The sequence below is a fragment of the Arachis ipaensis genome, chromosome B04, assembly GCF_000816755.2.
Source record: "Arachis ipaensis cultivar K30076 chromosome B04, Araip1.1, whole genome shotgun sequence".
Lineage (NCBI taxonomy): Eukaryota > Viridiplantae > Streptophyta > Magnoliopsida > Fabales > Fabaceae > Arachis > Arachis ipaensis.
Window position 1 is genome coordinate 127,940,279 of NC_029788.2, and position 14,023 is coordinate 127,954,301.

Below are 14,023 nucleotides of genomic sequence, written 5' to 3' on the forward strand. Positions count from 1 at the left end.
CAGTTGTCTGAAAAGCAATCAGTGGAACAAAAATGTCAAGTAGTTATATATTTTGTTGCTTCTTCTACTGTGCATCACCAAATATGTTCATATCAACTTGTTCTGAGTTTGACTTTATTAGATATCTAGAGTTATATATGATGTATGTCTTTGTTTACAGTTTACAAATAGTTTAGTTCAATTAAGGAAGTTCAATTTCTATCACTAGGTTACATTTAATTAGACATATTACTATATAGATAAGATGAATACAAAACATGCTTCATATATATTAAAAATCAGTCTCTATATATATTTATATGTATATTGATAATGTTATATAACTAAGTTATGTTGATAATTAAATTCAACTAAATTAGTCTAATAATTCATTCATACAATAAAAATTAATTGAATAAAAAGGAGGAGCTGCATAAAAAAAATTAGTTATGTTCATCTAACAATTTTCTTTGTTTATATTTATATCTATATATTGATTTACACATTTTTTAACTAAATAATTAACAAATAGGATGATCAAATATGCTATAGTAAAATAATCAAATATATATAATAGACAAATAATTAAATTTATTTTTAGTATTATAATAAAAAGTTGTTATAAAATGACAAATACCTATTTTTATAGGTAGCATAATTGAATAAATAATTGACTTTAGTAATTATAATATCTAAAAGCTCTTTTTTTTCCCTCATGACAATATATACTTAGATTGAATGTAACTATAAAACAAGGTATTTATAGGAATTAAATTAACAAAATCATAGTAAAATAATGTTGTAAACTGATGTGATCTTCTTAAGTGGATTAACTTAATTTGTCACAATCTCTTTTTTTTTTTGGGACAAATACTAAACTTTATTAAATTCTTTTCTAACAGCCAAACAAAAACTAATAAGTCTCTGGATTTCTGGGTAGAGGATAATGCTTCCTCCTCTAGACAAATTCTGATGATAGAGTGCGTGAATTTCGTGAACTTCATGATTTTCATTTCAATCCCGCTACATTACCAACAATATTTCTATCAACTTCTGCCAACTCTTATTTATGATTATGTTTAATAGAAGTGTCTTTGTAGATGTGTTTAATAAAAATGTCTTTTTTTATGACTGTATTTAATAGAAGTGTTTTTATAGATATATTTTTTGGATGTGCCTCTTTATATGTGTTTAAAATATAATAATTAATTATTATTGACAATAATTGGCAGATAATATGTTAGTACCTATATTTTTCCTTTTCCTTTTTACTTCTTGGTAACTTTCTTTTTCGATTATATATGCTAAGGAAATAACAAAACTCAATAAAAAAAAAATGAGCAAGTAAATATTTCGTATATCTGTAAGTTAAAATATTACCCATTTAATTATAAATTATACATCTAAATTTTATATTAATAATTAATTATTGACTTAATTTTTTATGATTTTCCTATGTTACTTTATTTGGATTTGAATCTCTATTTAGACAACCATATCCAATAATAGAAGTATTTACTAGGGACTTTATTGCTGTTAGTTTCATGTCGCATTCTTGCTTTTCAACGTTTTTAATTCATTGTTTATGTATTTAGGGGGTTCTCTTTCACGTCCCTATTCATTTTGCTTGGTTGTCATGTACTATACATGGAGTTGTATGTATCAACTATCATCAAGAGAGAGTGAGAAAAACCATATATATAATAATGCCCCTCAATCATAAATATAATTGACTTAATTTGGATTTGATCTTCTCCACAACAAAACAAATCTTAACTACATATTGGGATCTTCAAAATGTCAAAATCACACAAAACACCTCTTTCAGTCCATACCCATTAATTATTACAATTAGAATTAACTATTTTTGGATTTTAAAAAATATGTGCGCTACCTTTATATATATTTTTATATTTTTAATATTAAAAGTAATTAATAAGAAGAAAGATTATACCGTAGAAAAATGTACAAACAAGATGTAAGAAAATATTGCAAATAAACGTCATTTTTCTAAAAAGAAAAAGTTAATATTTTTAATTTAAAGTTTAGAATATATAAGTTAGAGTTTAGAATTAGAAGTTAAGATTTTAAATTTTAAAGTTAAGGTGGTAGAAATGATGGCAAGTGACTAGATGAAATTGTGGTGGTAAAAGTTGGAGAAAAAGTGAAAACGGTCATAATTATTTTTATTTATTTATGTTGTATTTGGTTTGACGTTTGAAATATAAAAAGTACGTTCAAGTTTTTTAAATGCTTCAATTTTTATAAAATTAATTGATAAGATTTATTTAAATATATAAAATAAAATGGTAAAGTAATATAGAAAAGTTATTTAAATTTATGTTCTTTTTTAATAATTTTTTATTTAAAAATGTGATTTTGAGTAATATAATCCAAACAAAATATATTATATTATGATTTATTTTCATCAATGGTAACACTAATTTACTTTTTATCAAAATCAAATTTAAAAAATCAATATGATTCAAACTCTCATTTGTAAATTTTAATCCAAACCCACAAGCAATGTTATTCCATCATCAAAGTTGTTATTTTATTTTGGACACTAGTTAGTGTGGTTTTGATTTATTTCTACTCAATTTTATTTTTTATCTTTAAATTTAATAAGTATTTAAATTTTTTTAGTATTTTTCTTTTTTTTTGGTATTATTGATATAATTTTGTTTTTTTTTTTCTTTTTGAAATAAAAACGAGGATAAAGCCAAAAAAAACTTAAATACAAATTAAACCTCCATTTTTTTCTTTTTTTTGGTCAGGACAACTCTCAATTCTAGATACAGCACACACCCATACACTCTTTATATAATTATCAATTTTTTCTCCTCGGTTACAGTTAGTAGGAATTGAGTTCGAGACGTTTAAGATGGGAAAGGGGCGAAATGCCGTGTGAGTTAAGACTCATTGAAAAAAGAATTAAAATAGCTTTGGAATCACATTCCACTCTAACTCTTATCATCCCCATTGTCTAAGCAAATGTTGAAACCTTGGTCTAGTCCCCATAATTCCGCCTTATTGGCAGAGCAACTGCCAATGAAGAAAGAAAATTCACCTATAACACAAGCCATTCCTTCCAAACTGGCATTTCACCTGTTGAGGCCCATTCTTTTTTTTTCTTACTTATGTCAGTGGTAGTAGAACATCTTCTTTTTTGGTTTGGGAAACGGAGCTAGATCATTTTTCTTTTCTGGAAATGCAAAATAATATATTGCTTGGTAACATTCTCCCTTAGTCAAAGCTTTAAATTTTTGGAATGAGTCTGAAAAGAGCACTTAAAGTGGTTTTCTTGAGGTTAATTTGGGCCTATCTTAGAGTTTAACTTCAACTTCAGATGGGCTAGAACTTCAAGACCAAGAAAAAAAACTGGGAAGTGAAAGTGATTAATTTGTCAATTGATGCAAATCACAAAGCTTCCTCTAGATCATAATGACATATTGACATTCAATGAATCAATGCAAGCTGATGCAATAGCTTCCACTAGCATCAATCAAAACATTATTAGGTTAGATAACAATATGTCTCATGTTCTGTGTAAGAATTAATTTAAAAACACAATAAAGTCACTAATTATTCAGAACATACATTGGGGGTAAGTGCATTGAAAAGCAAGTTTCGGTGCTTGAATTTTATTAAATCACCAATTATTCAGAACATTAGGGTAAGTAGATTGGAAAACAAGCACTAAGCACCTCTTTTGGTGCTTGAATTTTTCAGCATATAACCCTCTATAAATTTATCCTTCATTGGAGCACTATGATATAGTATCAACTATCAAGTATCAACTAAACTAATTACACATCATATTATTCCATATAAGATGGGGATTCTCAAGGCTGTTTTGGCAGTGGTTCTTTTTGCTATGGTTCATGCTCAGCCAAATCTAGCAGGCAGGGTACTTTTGAATAAGGAAAAACAACTAGCTAGGGCAAAGTTCTAAGGGTCTCATCCCTTCCTCGGGGCCAAATCCCCACCAAAACCATACCTCAAGGTGGCAGCGGAGGAGGACATGGCCGGATGAGCCCTCTCCGCCCTCCATGATCTAACTGGGGCTAGCCAGGCCGATTCATGCTCAAGAGTTTGTGAAAATCAGCAATAATTTATTATAGTTTGATTCTCTCATCAAGTGATATAATGAAGGAAAGGAGTAAAAATGGGTCTATAGCCCAATTAGGAAATTATTGTTAGGAGTAATATTTACTATAAATAGAGTAATAGTGATAAAATCAAATAACCATGAATTGAGTAATTTGTATCTTCTTTCCTATTCTCTCCCTCTTAATTCTCCTTGATTTCTCTCTAATTGATTAATTCTTCCCTTATACAATTTCATCCTCATTACATTGGTGGAATTTTAAAGAGAGAAGATACAAATTACTCAATTCATAATTATTTGATTCTTTCATTACAGTAAATTCTATTCCTAATGAGAATTTCCTAAGTGAAATATAGGTCTATTTTTACTCCTTACATATAACCATTCGATCAAACCAAGTTGGGTAGTTGATAATAATTTCTTAATATGTGAATGTTTCTCAAACATGCTCTAAAGTTCCAATTCGATTAAGCTGAATCAGCAGGTACTTGCAGTTAAATTCTATGAAGAGAAACCTTAGGCCTTAACAAACAGGTAAGGGGATAACTGCAAAACCAGCACAAACAGTAATAATGTGTGTGCTAGATATAATAAGCAGATCCCAAAAAAATCTATCTGTGCACGTTCAGATTAGGCAATCCAATGATATAATTGTCAAGATACAATACAAATAGAACAAATTTTACCAAGAAAAAGTATAGGGACCACCAACTTTTGTGTTTTCTAGCCAGTAACCATCAAAACAAAAGTGAGTGATTTCTCACCATTAGATATAATCTCACACCATTAAAAACACTATTGATGGCCAATTAATGATTACAAAACACCAAAATTACTGACCCCTAGCATTCCTCTCTTACCAAAGTAAATAATCACTTTTTGTACCGGTTTGTTGTGAGGGAATTTGTGGCAGCTAAACATGTGATGTTCTAACTGCTAAGTGATATTCACAAATTCCCAATATCAATTTATGCACTTTTAGATTAGGTCTCCAATGATATACTGACAATGGAGCCTCGTAGGAGTGCAATGTAACATAATGCTATGCATAGTTTACAACTTTACATACAAAAAAAATATCATGAAATCAAATCAAATTGCTAAAAAATTGGAGCTTCTTATGTATGGGTGATACTGGCAGGATCAAACATATTGGAGTCAGATCTGCAAAGCGGTGCCCAAACATTTTTTATTGCACCTTGGAAATTAGGCAACTGATAATTTTCAAGCCATCACAGAGCCTCGGTAAAAGTGCACTCCAGAATCTATATTATCAAGGATTGAAAGCTCAAATTAAACTATTGGAAACAATCAAAACCCACCATTCAAAAACTCGTATGAAATAGAAATCCCAATTGTGAAGAGAACAGAATCAAATGAAGTAGAATCCTAAAGCTGCATAATTTCAGCAACACACGAAGTGGAATGTTCAAAAGCGAGACTCTTTTTAAGTTAGATCTGAGCGGCGATGTACTTGTGAGCTTGTGATGAAGTGTGAAACGGTTAGGGTTTGGAACAGGGTCCTTTTATAGGAGTCAGAGTTCAGAAATTAGGGCGTCACACTGAGAAACTCAAAACGCAGCGTAGTTGTGAGATAAAGATTAACGGCAAAGATATTTTTGTCGGAATCAAATGTTTATTTTGCGGAAGAAGGGACAAAAATATACCCAAAAATTTACCCGCTCCGCACAATTATATTTGAAATTTTGAATCATTTAACGAAACACGTGTATTGATGAATTTATATTTTACGATAATTTTTTGTTAGAATTGAGAGGATTTCATCATATAAATCTACATTTATTTTCTTAAATAGCATGCTTTTGAGCTTTTCTCCTAAATTATGTTTGGTTGTGAAAACATGTTCTTTTATGCTTAATTTAACATATTTTATTCTATTTGCCTTCTATTCGATACCTTGATATTGTTTGTGAGTGATTTCAGATGTATAAGGTAAGAATGGCTTAATGAGATTGGAAAAGGAGCATGCAAGGATGAGGAAGTATGAAGAAACAAACGAGAAGAGTAAAGCGATGTGTGCGTGCGCACAGCTCCTTGTGCGTACGCACAGGTAGCAAAGCAAAGCGAAGTGTGCGAGCGCACAGCATCTTGCGCGTCGCACGATCATCCAAAGTATCGCGAAATGTGCGTGCGCATAGCCTCTTGTGCGTACATACAGCTTGAGATTTTCGGTCAAGTGTGCATGCGCACACTTCTGTGCGTACGCACAAGTACCTGCGCATGCCTTCATTAAAAACGCATGTGACTCGCATTTTGAGGGGCTTAGAGGCCCAATTCTAATGGCTAGAGCTCATATTGTAAGGGGCAAACATTGAAGAAGCATAGCATATCATTAGAGTAGTTGGTAGATAGTAGTAGGAGGTTTTAGGTTTAGTTTTTCTTTAAGTTTTCTCTCAATACCATTAGGGTTTCTATTAGGGTTTACATTTCAAGTGCCATTTTTTATTTTTTATCTTGGATTTTTACTTGCCTCCATTGTAAGTATTTTTTAATTACTACTTTTTATAGTTACAACTAGTATATGTTTCTGTACACTGTACGGGATAATTAATAAAAATATATAAAATTTTTTATTAAAAGAGATTAAACAAAAAATATATATAATAATTATTACTATAAATATTTTATAAAGTTATAATTAAAATCAAAGTTTAATTATTTTTAATGTTAAAAATATTAAAAATAATTAGTATTTGTCTTAACTGATTTGGATTGATTGAGTGGTCATCTCACTCGTCTACCTAAGTAAGTATTAGAGTTTCAAATTCCGCCTTATGTATGTAACAACTCATTGGCTACGGCAGACCCTCAATAAATGGAGTTTCAATCCATGGAGGATTAGTTCTCAACCTGTCGAGTTGGAAAATACAGTGAAAGAAAATAGTATTTGTCTTGAAAGTAAAACAATTCTCATTGATGATAGCAATACTTATGGTGATTTGCTTTTGTTAAAATTTAACTGTGACAGTTTTATTTATTGGTATCATATTCATTCAGGAAGTCAAACAATATGATCAACGTTATTACCGGTTAAAATTTTATATTTTATGACATGATTTTCAAGCTTTTAAACTTATAAACTTATGTCATTACAAAAGCTATTAGATTGATTAATATTTTTTGGTAATATTACCAAAACACCGTAGTTGAGTATATTAATTTGTGTAAAAAAAAAAACTATAATAATTTTTGTTATTTAATATATAATTTATTTTTTTGAAAAATGAATTATTAGGAAGTTGTCCACAGGTCGGAGGACCAAGGCACACTGGGGGAGATGAATAGGTATATTGTTAGCGTAATTATTATCTTGTTAACACTTTTGTATTTAGAGTCCACTGTTTTAGGGTTTGTTACTTGAAGTTGTTAAGTATGAAATTTTGTTTAATTTAATGTGATGTATTTGACGTGCGTACTTAATTACTCGATGTGTTCCGTTTCTTAAGTATACGCGTATGTTACGCTTAGACATCACTTGATGTAATCTACTTAGGCAAAATATGACATAACGTACGCCGATAAAATAACACACACCAATTTTCAACATAACTGATACACAATAAGGTAATAAGGTACGTAACCTAAGTAACAAAATACAAAGCAGGTCCTACACATACATAACATAAATAAATAATGCAAGCCAACGTACAACACTGATGATAAATAAAAGTGATATACATAAAACAGGTCATCTAAATAGATGTGATCCAGTGAAGCAACAACAGAAAATCCGTGTCCTCTGGCTTCTCCGGACGAGCGGCTCCTTGTCCTCAATGTCATCCTCGTCATCATCCAGGTCTGCCTGTGGAGGTGGCCTAGGCTGGACTGGCAAAGGACGTGCGGAAGACCCTAAAGGAAGTGACTCCCCGTGGACGGGTGCCCTAGACGGTCCGGCAACTGAATGTGCGCCACCAGTATCGGCGGAATGAGAGGTACCACCCAACGCAAAATACTCATGAGCAGACCTTGAAGGAAGCTCGTTCAGGTCGACATCTAAGTGTGCCTACGTCCCCGTAATCTGCACCCGCCGACGTGCCGCATCATCATATGCATAATGGCACTGATCTCATCTAGGAAGTGTGAACCGCCGAACTCCGCATCAAGATCATCACTGGGCAGCAAGTCTGAAAATAGCGTCCCCGGACTAACCCATGTCTGACTCTCATGAACTGCGTGGTCGTCACCGGGGACACCAACGAAGTAATCGCCGAGCGACCCTGATCCAAGTCCACCGTCACCCTGGCCCAAATCATCTCCCATACCAGACCCGTACCACTCTCCACCATGACCTCCAGGACGAGGACTAACGCCCCCTATCCCAGCAGGGATCCCGCCACCCCCTCCACCATCATGGCTTCCAGCCTCTCACGCACCAGGCCCATGCTGATTACCATCGTCGTCATCGTCACCATGACCACCATGATCGTCAACTCCAGCACGGGCCCTGCGTCGGCCTCCACACCCTCGTCGTCTACCTCCACCCCTCTGCATAGCGTCACCCTCCTCCATGGCCTGGTCGAGCCACCTCCACTCACGCTGGCTTCGTCGTGTCCCGACATGAGCTCTCCGCTCAACCCGACGCCTATCCAGAACGTCGTCAACACGATCCATCTCAGGCACTCGTCTGGCACCCCTCTGTGTCGCCTCAACCGGAATAGGCACGGATCTCGAATCCCCAAGATACATCTCAGGTGACAGGAATCTCTTACCATGCTGACCCAACCAATCCAAGAAGTCATGTGAAGGACCTGGGTCTGCCACAACATCAAACCAAAGAACATGATCCGCACGGCTCTCCTAATGAAGATGCCAGAACTGCAAACTATATGAGAATCAACGATCACCACCTCTGCCATCCTTCGACATCAAGAAGTCGATGTTTAGGGCGGGCTGGGGGCAGGGCGGGACTGTACTCCACCGAACTGCGGTAGCACCCGATCAATCTGGTGCCACTCTATGACGGTGAAATATATCAATGCCGTCACACACCGTCATAACACCGTATGACGAGGCTCCAACACCTCCAGATGCACAACCTAAAGGACGTCGGGAGAGCTATACGGCATCCAAATAAACTATAAATACATAGTAACAACGTTAGGCCATACCGTGATACGAAGTATGAAATGTTAATTAAAAATAAGCGGTTCGTATACTTACATCCCCAGCTTGTAACAGGTTCATCCTCAGCCTCCACATCTGCACTCGAGGTCCCTTCTCGCTAGCGGAAGGATTGTGACCAGACCACCTACAACTCACATCGGTGGTATAACGAAAGCAAAATATGACCACATCGTATAACGTTATAAGCGGACATGGAATAAAATAATTTAAGACGAAATAGAAAAAAACAATAACAGTACCTCGAGGCCAAGGGCCAGTTGAACGTATCATATCCAGCAGGTCTAAATGCAGGAAAGCGTCAGAAGATCCAAGACTGAAATAGCTGTAATGGACCGGCTAACTTCACAACATGTCTGTTGGCTACTCGGCACATGCACTGGTACAACCACGCGAGTGCTGCCGATCCCCAGCTGTAGTCACTCATATCCTCAAGCCTAGCCACGTAAGGTAGCCACCTAATGTGAATATGGTTGCCGGACTTGTCGCCAAATAGTTGAGTGCCTAACAACATCATGATATAGGCCTGAGCATAGCGCCTGACTGTCTCCTCGTCGGCTCCCTCAGGGCACTCTCCAAACATCTCTTGGAACCAGCTGTAGTTCACTGCAAACTTCTGGATTTGGTTTGCAGGAGGTAACACACCAAGCAACTCCTGGAACCACACCCAAGCTGGACGACCACCCTGGATGTATGTCTGGAAATCTGTCAAGCAACCACTGACATAACGTCCATCGATCGGCAACCCTAACTGGTACGCCATGTCCTGCAGTGTGATCGTGCACTCCCCGAATAGCATGTGAAATGTGTGCATCTCCGAACGCCACCGCTCGACGAAAGCACTGACAAGGGGCTCATCCAATCTGAACCATCTATCGTTCAGTCTCGCAAGATGGTATAATCCCGCCATCTGCATGTATGGAACGTACCTCTCGTCGAGTCGCATGCCCTGCTGCCGTCACATGCTCGAGATGCATCGCTGGAGCTGCACATATGATGGACCAGATAATTAAAACCACTTACAAAACCACTAACAACAAACCACTAACAAAAACCACTAACAGAAACAACTAACATAAACCACTAACATATACCACTTGCAAAACTACTAACTAACATAAACCACTAACAAAACCACTAACAAAACCATTAACAAAACCACTAAAATAAACCACTTGCAAAACCACTAACATAACCCACTTGCAAAACTACTAACAAAACCACTAACATAAACCACCAACAAAACCACTAACAAAACCACATACATTGTCACTAACAAAACATAAAAAATCAGTCACATAAAATGTTACCAACGTCACTTACCACCAAAACTACTAACATAACGTATATAAACAAACGAATAAGTTACTTAATCCTACTTTTAAAAAAAAATTTACGTACTAACCTCATCGTTGATGACCCCGGCTATATGAGCAACACCATCCAAACGATATAGTCTGTCCGGATCGTCCCCCATGGGCTGAATATCCTACTCGAGCCTTTGTTGGAGCGAATTTGGGTCGTTTTCTCTGGGATTTGGTGGGGTATGAAAATGAAAAAGTGGTTCAAATGAGGTTGGTTCGAACTCCTTTTATAGCCGAATCAAGTGTAATTCGAAACACCCCAATTCAAATTACTACTAGAGCCAAAAAATGAGTAATTCGAATCAGCCAAATTCGAATTACTTAGGGTTTCGTGCTTGGGTGTAATTCGAATCACCCTGATTCGAATTACTGTGTGTGTAATTCAAATCAGGTTTATTCGAATTAGTGGGTGTGTGCGTGTGTGTAGTTTGAATCAGAGTGATTCGAATTACATGTAGATGGAGTTCGAAACAACCTAATTCGAACTATATAAAAATGCCCATTGGTTAATTCATAAACCAGTTTTTGATTTGGCTGATTTGCGTAAATTTCTCCTCCCATTGGCTTAATTAAGTGATTTGCCCTTATTTTTTATCTACATATTTAACTTTTAAGAATAATTTTTTAACTTTTTATTTATAAATAGATTATTTTTTACTTTAATATATAAATTTTTTATGGCATAATTCACTTTAACAAAAATAAATTAATTTATGAAAATTTAAATTTATATATATTATTTATTATGATTTCACAAGTTATAATATATGATATTAGTTATTGTTATATATATAAAAAATGTGACTTATTTACATATTGTTTGAATTAGAAGAATTTGTAAAAAAATAAAATGCTGGAGAAGAAAATGGATGAAAAAAATTAAATTTTCATTATTTGGATCAACAAAGAAATTAAATGGAAAATAAAAAAGGTGTATGTGGAACTCATGTAAATTTTTTCTCTTCAAAGTTACGAAAAACTGACGGAAAAATGCAAACATGGATAAAAGTACAGAGTTACCCTTTAAATTATAATTTATATATAATATATAAAAATATTAATGTAATTTTACTCCATTATAATTTTCTCGCTTCTTACTTTTTTCTTTCATCCAAGTAAAAGAAAAATTTTCTTCTATTTTCTTTCCATTCATTTTTTCTTCATCTAAATAACATAAAAAATATTTTTTTCTTTCCTCTCATTTCTTTCTTTACATTTTCTTTCCTCTTATTTTTCATCTTGTATCCTAACAATAGCTTTGTGTTTATCCATTTATCTCCTATTAATATTGTTATAACAAGAATACATGTGACTTTATAAAAATGGATATATATATCCTAAATTTTGATTATATTAGAATTTACTAAGTGGCTGAAATAGCTCCACGTTACGAGCCAACGAATGCTATCAATAGGGATGATCACAAAAACAGCGAAAACATGTATTTGCAGGAATTACTCGTGATTTAGGGCTAGATGGGGACATGTGAAATCCTCACGACCTGCCACGCGAAAATGGATGGGGACTAGAGGATGGCAAACGGGATGAAACCCGCGCCTGTCGGGCCTGCCCGCGTAATCTGCCAAAAAGGGAGCGGTGGACTAAAAATTTGAGACCGCCAAATTTAAAAATAGATTTTGGCGGGTTTCGGTGGGGCAAGGCGGGGCAGGCTTCCCTGTTGGGCCAAGCGTATTTAAAAATGGCAGGTTTTGGTGGGGCAAGGCGGGGCAGGCTTCCCTGTTGGGCCAAGCGTTTTTTTGTCAGAGCCTTTTTTTTTACAAATTTCAATAATATTATTGATCTATAAGAGGATAAAAATGATAATTGAAGATATTCTAAATTATATTTTAGATTATGTTTTATGTTTGATTGATTATAAATTTAAAGATGTTTAATTATATGTTTTGGAAAATATTTGTTTTGCTTTGGACAATGTTATTTTTATTTTTTGTTTTAAAAAATTTGATTTATAACTATGTTTATTATATATTTATAATTATAAAGACTTTAATATTTGTAAATTTAGAAATTATAATTTTTTTATATCTTTAGAAATTATAAATTTCTTGAAATTGTTGTGAAATTATATATATTGTTTAATATTTAATAGTTTATAAAAAAAAGAGATTTGGCGGGCTTGGTCTGTCAACCCGCCAGACTACTGTTAGGCGGGGGAGGAATTCAGTACCGTCTCACTAGGCAGGGCGGAGCGGTCCAATCCGCCAGATGGCACGCTTTTGGCGGGCAGGGCGGGTTTCTCCGTTTGCCATCCCTAATGGGAAGACGGACATAAGTACCTGCCCCATAAAACCTATTAAATACACGCGAAGATAAAATTAGTAATTTATCCAAATTTAAATATGTAAATAGTATAAATTGATACTTTTTAGTATAAAAGTAATAATAAAGGTTATTAATTAAGTTAATTACATAATTAAAAAATTATGAAGAATTTCTTAAATAATAATAAAAAAATAAGATCACTATTTTCACATATTACAAAGTTTATGAAAAAAATTTTGGATAATAAATCAATTCTCAATAAATTATACATTAATTCTGTAAAAAAAAAATCAATACATTGGATATTATTAAAAAAGGATGAGTTGTTAATCAATTCTAAATTTAAATTTAGATTTGAGTAAGAAAAAAAATATTTTAAATTTTATCTCACTAACTATAATTAATTTTAAGATAAAAAATTATTTTGTACATCATATATATTATAGGATAGTATGGTCATTTGCTATTTTTTAACGGTAAATATTGTCAAATAAAATGATATAGAAAATTAGAAGGAAATGTATTTACCAGTTCAAGAAATATTAATTTATTTTTCAATAGAATAAATTATATATTGAATAACAAAAGTTGTTAATTGGTTTCTCTTCACACTTATTAATACTTAACGATGGTGTTTCGGTACATCATCTTACAAAAAAATATTAATCGATCTAATAACTTTTATAATGATATAAGTTTATATATTTAAAAATTTAGAAATCATTTCATAAAATGTGAAGTTTCAACAACTAATAATGTTGATCATATTGTCTTGACTTCAAAAATGAATACGATACCAACAAATAAAATTGTCCCAGGTAAATTTCAACAAAGACAAAAGTCTATAAGTATTTTTATTAATGAGAAATTAATCTATTTTAAAGACAAATACAATTTTTTTTCTATGGATTTCCTAACTTTGCATGTCGAGAACTAATCCACCACATATTGATACTCTATTTATTAAGGGTCTGCTGTTAACTAATGGATTGTTATAGACACAAAGCGAGATTCGAACTTCAAATATTTGTTTAAACAGACAAATAAGATGACTATTCAACCAATCCAAATTAATTGAAACAAATACTAATTATTTTTAATATTTTTAAATTATAAAATATTTATAATAATAATTACTATATTT